Source organism: Dunckerocampus dactyliophorus, chromosome 11 (genome assembly GCF_027744805.1).
Source record: "Dunckerocampus dactyliophorus isolate RoL2022-P2 chromosome 11, RoL_Ddac_1.1, whole genome shotgun sequence".
Lineage (NCBI taxonomy): Eukaryota > Metazoa > Chordata > Actinopteri > Syngnathiformes > Syngnathidae > Dunckerocampus > Dunckerocampus dactyliophorus.
Window position 1 is genome coordinate 28310443 of NC_072829.1, and position 7540 is coordinate 28317982.

General features: G+C 40.5%; 1 protein-coding gene across 1 annotated transcript in view; it reads left to right on the forward strand.

Moving 5' to 3' along the window:
* Positions 1 to 395: 395 nt before the first annotated feature.
* The window catches only part of ssrp1a (structure specific recognition protein 1a), a 46860-nt gene continuing 39715 nt past the window's right edge, over positions 396 to 7540 (forward strand). Inside the window, exons 1-2 of the mRNA XM_054792112.1 lie at positions 396 to 424; positions 7330 to 7432. The gene's annotated coding sequence lies outside the window, so the exon portion shown is untranslated. The remainder of the gene's footprint in view (positions 425 to 7329; positions 7433 to 7540) is intronic.

Sequence of the window (7540 nt, forward strand, 5' to 3'; positions counted from 1 at the left end):
GCTACTTAGCCCGCTGACTCGCGAAAATGTTAACACAAAATATTATATAGATTTACATGCATAAAACAATTCTAAATGCATATAAATTACTAATGAAGGGATAAATGAACATTTAAGGTTACTTTTTACCTTCACTGAAGACGTAATTCTTGTGAGTGAGTGATGCCAAAGACACGATGTGTCAGCGAGACACAACACGGTCACTGGTTTCCTGTTTTGTTATGAGTTATGCCTCGAATTCAATTCAGTTCCGTTCAATAGTGTTGTTTACGTTCTTTTGTCAAAGTGTTGGCACTTGAAACTTGACCCCATTTTGGGTGATCGAGGTGAGAAACACTACTGAATCAAAGAAATAACTCATGGCAAAACAGGAACATTGTGTCCGTGTGGTGTCTCGATGCCACATCTGACGTCTTCAACGAAGGTAAAAGTAACCTTAAACGTTCATTTATCCCTTTTGTTCATCATTTATATATATTTGTATGCATTTCGAAATGTTTTGTGCATGTAAAACGATATAAACGTGTTTTGTGTTAACATTTTTGTCTTTCTAGAAGGTATTGATTGTATTTACATGATTTCTTATGTGAAAACTTGATACAGTTAGCGTCTATTTCAGTTAGTCTGAAACAAATGAATGAGGCGACCCGAGGTGCCACTGTATAAGAAGATATCTTCAGAAGATTCTGTGAGAAGTACAATTCCGTAGACTCAGCACAGTAATGTTCGCACCATTGCTGGCGCTAAACAGTGTTTCCCATACATTCGTTAATTTGTGGCTGCCCGTAACATATACATTTGGACCGCTACTTTTTCGCCCTCGCTCATGGACACAAAAAAGCCATTAGAGACATATCTAGTTAAGACACTTTGGGGGACTCTGACATGAAAGCACATATCAACCAATGATTTTATGTCTTATTTAAAGATAATGCTATTTTATATCACAAGACTGATTATAGGTTTTATTTTGACATAACGGCACAGTTATTGGAGGGATAAGGTGCAAACCCCAGAGACAATATACTTTATTTATTCATATTCGTATTTCAGACATGAAAATTTAAGACTATTTACAGCAGGGGTGTCCAAAGTGCGGCCATTTTGCCACCCGCAGCTGTTTTTTTTTATTGGCCTGCGGCACATTCTAAAAGCAGAATTTGATGAGGAAAAAAAGCAACAACAGAAACGGAAAAATCTTCAGTAAATTTACAAGAATAAATCCAGATAAAGAAGTTGTATTAGAAAAAGTCATAATTTTACAAGAACAATGGGAATAAAATCAGAATTACAAGAAGAAAATTAAGACGAAGAAAGTTAAAATAATTGGAAAATTTAAAATAAAGTCAAAATATGAAGAGAAAAAAGTTGCATTCTAACAAGAAAAAAGTCACAATTTTATGAGAATAAATTCATAATATAAAGAAAAAAATATACATTATTTATAAAAAAAATTGTAATGAGATAAACATGAGAAACAAAATAAAGTTGTAATTTTTGGACAACTAGGTTGGGAAAAACGTATAATATTATGGGAATAAAGTCATAATATTACAAAAATAAAATGTAGGAAGATTACTTAAGAAAACAGTTGAAAAAAAACTGCAAAAATGGGGAAAAAGAGCAAAGTTGATACTAATAACCTTATTCAAGTTGCATTGTGACGAAGACGCTTGCATCTACTTCCGCGACGGAGCACCGTGGCCATCTTGTTTGTGTATGCGTTCCACCGCAGAGGAAGATGCGGGTGTCTTCGACACATTCACATGAACGCACAGGCGACAGTGCGCAGGGATACGGCGGGAGACAGATATGACGCCGAGTGTTTTGTGAGGTTTGAGTTTTTGAGAAGACATTTTTGTGATGCAAATGTTTTAATCTTTTGAACGCATAAGACATAACATTCCCTGTAAAACATGATGCCTCACATATTGGCAAATGTCTGGCAAAACAATGTAATGTTTTAAATAAGTTGTATCTACTTCATATAAGACCAGAAATGATTGTACATTTACTTGAGTTGCTTTGCTGGAAGTTTCCAGAAAGAAGTAAATCATCAGTATGTGTACTCGAGCTATTAAACCATTTAAAGCAACCTAAGACACCCATTTTGTAGCTTTTAAGCAACTGATAATGCATCAAAATGTAGCTCCCTATTGTGCAGTACAGTACATGAAGAAACACATTACTGCAGCCCCACGGCGTGGCTTAAAAGCAGGGTCGTTTCTTGGCCGAATCCCCTCTAAAGCCCGTGTAAAGACCCTGGACAACAGCATCCTGCTCACAGGGTCTCACAAGCCTGACTTACTGCAAGGCAGAGATCATCAAATCTTTTTTTAAGACAAAGAAAAATGCTACATTAATATATTTTAAATCCTATTTTTCATTATCATTATAATAATTATATTTCTTAGCTTAAAGGGCACATATTATACTTATTTTCGGTCCTTTGTAGTGACTTCTGGACTCCTGTAGAGCAGCTACACACAATAACCCACACAGAAAGCTTTCTAGATCTTCCAGATTCTGCACCTCTTCCTGCAGTGTTTCCTGCCTCCTGCCCAAACGGTCTGTGTAATTTAGTCCATCCCCGGCCCTCCTCCAGGTACGCCTCCGCTGTGATTGGTCACACTGGTCCCAAGCGCTCCTGAGGACTTCCAGACAGCTGCCGAACCCCTTTTGTCCGATTACTTACACAAAATAAACACATTTAGGACACTGGTAAATTGTAACTTACAGCTTGCTCTTCTGACTCTTCGACACGACCAAGTAACCTTTGAAAGGCGTCGGACTTCAGCAACAGTTTGGAGGTTCGTCCAGCTTCGTATTGGCCCATGTTCACAAAACAGTCCTTCATGAAGTGCCGTTGACAGATGAGCATATTTTTCTCTTGCTGACCGGGAATCAGCAAGTCCAACGACTTCTGCCTGATGCTTGCCTCTTTAGGCACACCCCATCAAACATTTCCTGGGAGCCATTGCTCGACGTGCTAACACCGTGAACAGAGCGAGGGGGCGCTGGGCACGGGTCAGTGTTGTATTCTATTTACCTTTCTTTGCTAATTGGCCTCTACATATCACATGGTGTGATGTGGTCGCAGATTGACTCAAATCGGAGTTGGAGTTATGCTCATATGCTGATTTAGAAGCTTAGGTTTGTTGTTGCTTTTCAATATAAACTTGAGGAGCTTTCATCTTTAAATGTCTAGGAGCAAAGTAACATGGGTAATGACAGCTCAAGCAGGGTCACTGACTGCGGCATGAAACGTTTAACTCGCCCAACACCTGGAGAACAATTGATTGACTCATAAATCTACTTCACCACAACCCCCCCAACCCCCTAGCCCTGAGGCAACACCCCCCTTCCCTTCCTCATGCCCCTCCCTCCCTCCACATGCACCCCCTAAACAACCCTGCCCAACCCTGCGCCCTCCAGCGAAGTGAGCGTAGGCGGGATGAGCCCAGGTGGGGCAGGTATGGTGACTCTTAAAACAGACCGGGTGAGGTCACGGAGCTGACGGCACGGTGGGTTAGCGCGTGGTAGAATAAAGAGTGGGATGTGGGGGTGGGGGCGAGCCCAGATAGGGAATATAAATGTGGTAAAAAGACAAAAAAGAAGAACATGGGCTGGATCACGAGCTGTGCAGCGCTGCCAAAGCCAAAGAAAAAGGGGGGAGACAGACACAGAGAGACAGCATGGAGGAATGCGGTAAATCCCAGAGTGACCCGACAATCCTCTGGAGAAGGAAAAGAGGAATTTTTATGTGCTGCAGGTGAGCAGAACAGATAGGGAGAGGAGGAGTTGGACAGATGGAAAAAGAGGGAGAGAACACGGGGGTGGCCGAGAGAATTGGAAGGAAGCGTGAAAGCCTTTTTGATGGACACGTGGGGTAGAAACGGAGGGGGGGAAAAAAAATGACACCAAATGAGACAAAATGGGGTTAACGCAGTTATAGTCTGATGATGCAGGACATATGGGAAAATGTTTGAAAGGTAGTGTGACCAACCAAAGTGAAAAGAGAACTAAAAAGAGTATTTGTGCTCCTTTTTTATTCACGATGTTAGTCTGTTTGTTAGAGCAGTTTGTATAGCACATCCACTCAAGTTGTCATGTTGGCTTTAGGTTAAGACCCAGGCAGAAAAGAGACAATGGATGATGCACAATGGGAGGATACAGTATCGTGGAACTTCTAATGTTTAATACCACCATTAAAAACTTTATGGTAGATCAGGGGTGTCCACCGAGGGCCACATCCTGAAAATCAAAGGATGTGGGGGGCCACTTTGTTAGTTTTGTGTTTTTACATTTTATAAAAAGGCAAAATAAAAACATTTACATTTAGAAGAACAGACAATTTGTACATATATAAGCCACATATTGTGGTGCGCATGAGTCCTTGAGGACCAGGCAACTTGTTATTTGACAGGAGTCAATCACGAGCTATGAAAAAATTCACAAGCTTGTTAACGCATTGGAAATTGCAGGACGTCATTACTCAATATAACAGTCTGACTCACGGTGTCATCTTACAAAGAACGCTAAACTCATCACAGAGCAACCTAACTCTCAAAAGGTATACGTAAGAAATATACAAACATGTACCAATACAAAAAAACGATTTTAACATTTTCCCATAAGGCATTGCGTCTGAGCAAAACATTTAATTGGAGGACAAGTGGCACAGAAAATGGATGGATGGAAGGCACTGCAGTGCTTCCTCCTGTCCATCAGAGGGAGTCAGAGGAGCCCAGACGGAGGCTGATATTGCAGCGCCGGCAGGCACCAATGAATGCTTTGCTTGAATGCAATGCATCATGGGAAAACGTTAAAAAAGTTCATTTGAGCTCGTATCGTATGCAATCGTAATCATAGGCATTTTTAAGCATAAAAATGGTTAAATGAACTCAAATATTATACAGGTATTATATTCAGAAAACGCTTTGAAAGACACGTTTTGATATGTAGTATTCAGTCATGTTTCATTTTGTTATATCAAGGATGTCCCATGTGCGGGCCGGGGGCCATAATGTGCATTAAAAAATCACTTAATCTCTCTTGCTAAAGTGGAAAAATTAAACGTTATTCAAATTAAAAGCTAAAAGTAAACGGTCCTTCAATTTTGACATAATGATATATATTAATAATAATATCTGATAATGCAACAAGCTATTCCAAGCATATTTTGATATCAAAAATAAATACTTGAGTATCTGCTTGTCACCTTGAGTTATGAATGCAAAGCAGGTTATCCATCAATTTAATAAAAAATATAATGATCAAACATACGGGCAATCGTGTGATAATAACTTCAGCCGATTATACATTTATATTCATATACTGTACACCGTTATTTATATATATTCACTGTTACAAGCGCCCCTCTGAGGGCAGCCATAACTGTGATGTGGCCTTCAATGGAAACGAGTTTGACAACCCTGCTCTGTACCTTCACTCTGATGACAAATAACAATGACTACATTGCAGACTCTTCTTTCTGGTTACTTCTGGTCCGTATTCTCATATTTACAGTCCTTGTTGAGGCATTTGTGTCACAAAAAAGCCAAAGAAAAAGCAAGAATTAAACCTTTTGATACTTGGTGAACTGAGGTTTTTGCATCACATGACGTTTTCAAGACAGTTTCGATTCAGTTTAGAGTTTTGATGATACTGGTACTCTTTGTGCTAATACATTCTTAGATATTCTATCTAAGAATTTCTTTCTGTGGCATAAGATCAGTTGGGAGCTTGGAGCTGCTCAATGCTCTCCAAGAGCAAATAAAAACCTCTTCAACTATACGGCCCGCACATCATCTCCTGTGTTAGGCCTTTAATAGATCAGCGTCTGCCAACGGGGGCCTGTGTGCACTGACGGAGGCGCGTCGGTGAGCGAGTTCTTCTGTCAGCAGCTAAAGCCATCGGCCTAACGAGGCAATCATGTCAAAGCCTCGTCATTCACAGGCTTCTGAACAACTCTCGCCGGCAATTTAATGCCGGCAGGCTTTGCATGGAGGAGCTCTGACACAGATAATGATTCACACACGTGCTGCGCTTGCAAGCCCACACACACACACCATACAAAGCTGTCTTTGTTGACTGGTGGCAGCCGCTCAGTCATTGCTAACTAAATGTAAAAAACACACAGCGTCTCGAGTGTGTGTACATGTACATGTGTCATGTCTCTGTCAGCGCTACCCCTTCCCCTCCCTAACTTTTACTCATGAGTGATGTGTGATGTCAGCGGTGACACCATGCATAGAAGTCACTTCCTGCTGGACTAATGCTGCGTTGAAGAGCATATTTGCGCATCACGGAGCTGGTCAAAAACTGTTTTTAACTTTGTGTTACATGCCTGGACACAGTGCCTTTAAAAAAGATATGAAAATGCCGTAATATGCGTGCCAGACCAGTGGATGGCAATGTCACTTTTTAGTGTATTGTATTGGATTGTATTGTTCACGCTGTCTTAGTCGGCTCTTTGTCGGCATAGTTTTGTCTTATGCTATATGTACATTTTGATGTAGGACATGAAGTATATGCACCCTATCCTTCTGCAGGAAAAGTTCTGATACTTTTTTGTAAAAGTCTGATCACCTCCTGGTGAGTTTGTGCTATATAGTCCTCCATCTTGGCAGTTAAGTTCATTCATTCATTCAGCAGAGCATAAAAACATCTTGACTGCTTTTGACTTGTTGGTGGGTGTTTTTGCAAACTTTTAGTTGTAATGTTTGTCACAATTATATTTTGTGAGATGATTTGCTTGGAGAGAATGATATTTGAGTTTGTTTTTTGTACATTTGGGTCCATTTTGTGTAGAGCTGTTTAAAAAAAGGATGTTTGATAAGCTTATCTTGATAGGTAATAAAAACTCTAAAATTATCTTTGAAAAATACACTTATTATAGATAAAAACCTCTCTCTATCTATGATTAATTGCAGTTAATTACGAGTTAACTATGTACAAAATGCAATTAGTCGCAATTAAATATTTTAATCGATTGACAGCCCTAATTTATTTTATGTTATCATTATTCGTTTGTTTGACTGTATGTCACTGGCCGGCTCGCGCCTCCCCCTCCAAACCTTCTGCACAGCTTGACGCACAACTCCAAAAAAATTCACGGTAAAGGCTGTTGTTTATCTGCTTTTTTTAACTTTTATTTTCTTTCTTGAGGTACAGGCTGCCTTTGCGTACGCCTTCTCTGCCGATTTTGCATCACCATTCAGATCAAGCATAATCCAGGCTTTACAGCTCTGACATGACCTCCAAAGGCGGAATATTGCAAAAAAGAGCTGAGCAGAGCCATGACAGTACAGTTGTGTTGTTTTACAGGTGTGAACCTTGGAGCTGATAGAGGGGATATCCTCATTGATCCTTTAATATCCAGCCTGGGGCGAGAAGAGGGAGCCAGAGAGCACATGGGAAAAAAGCTCAGGTAAGAGCAATAAAAGCAAACAAGAGAAGGAACGGTGGGGTGGGGCTGGCGGGGGGGGGGGAGCAGGTGAGAGATAGCGATAAAAGAGCGGGTATGAGAGGACGCACG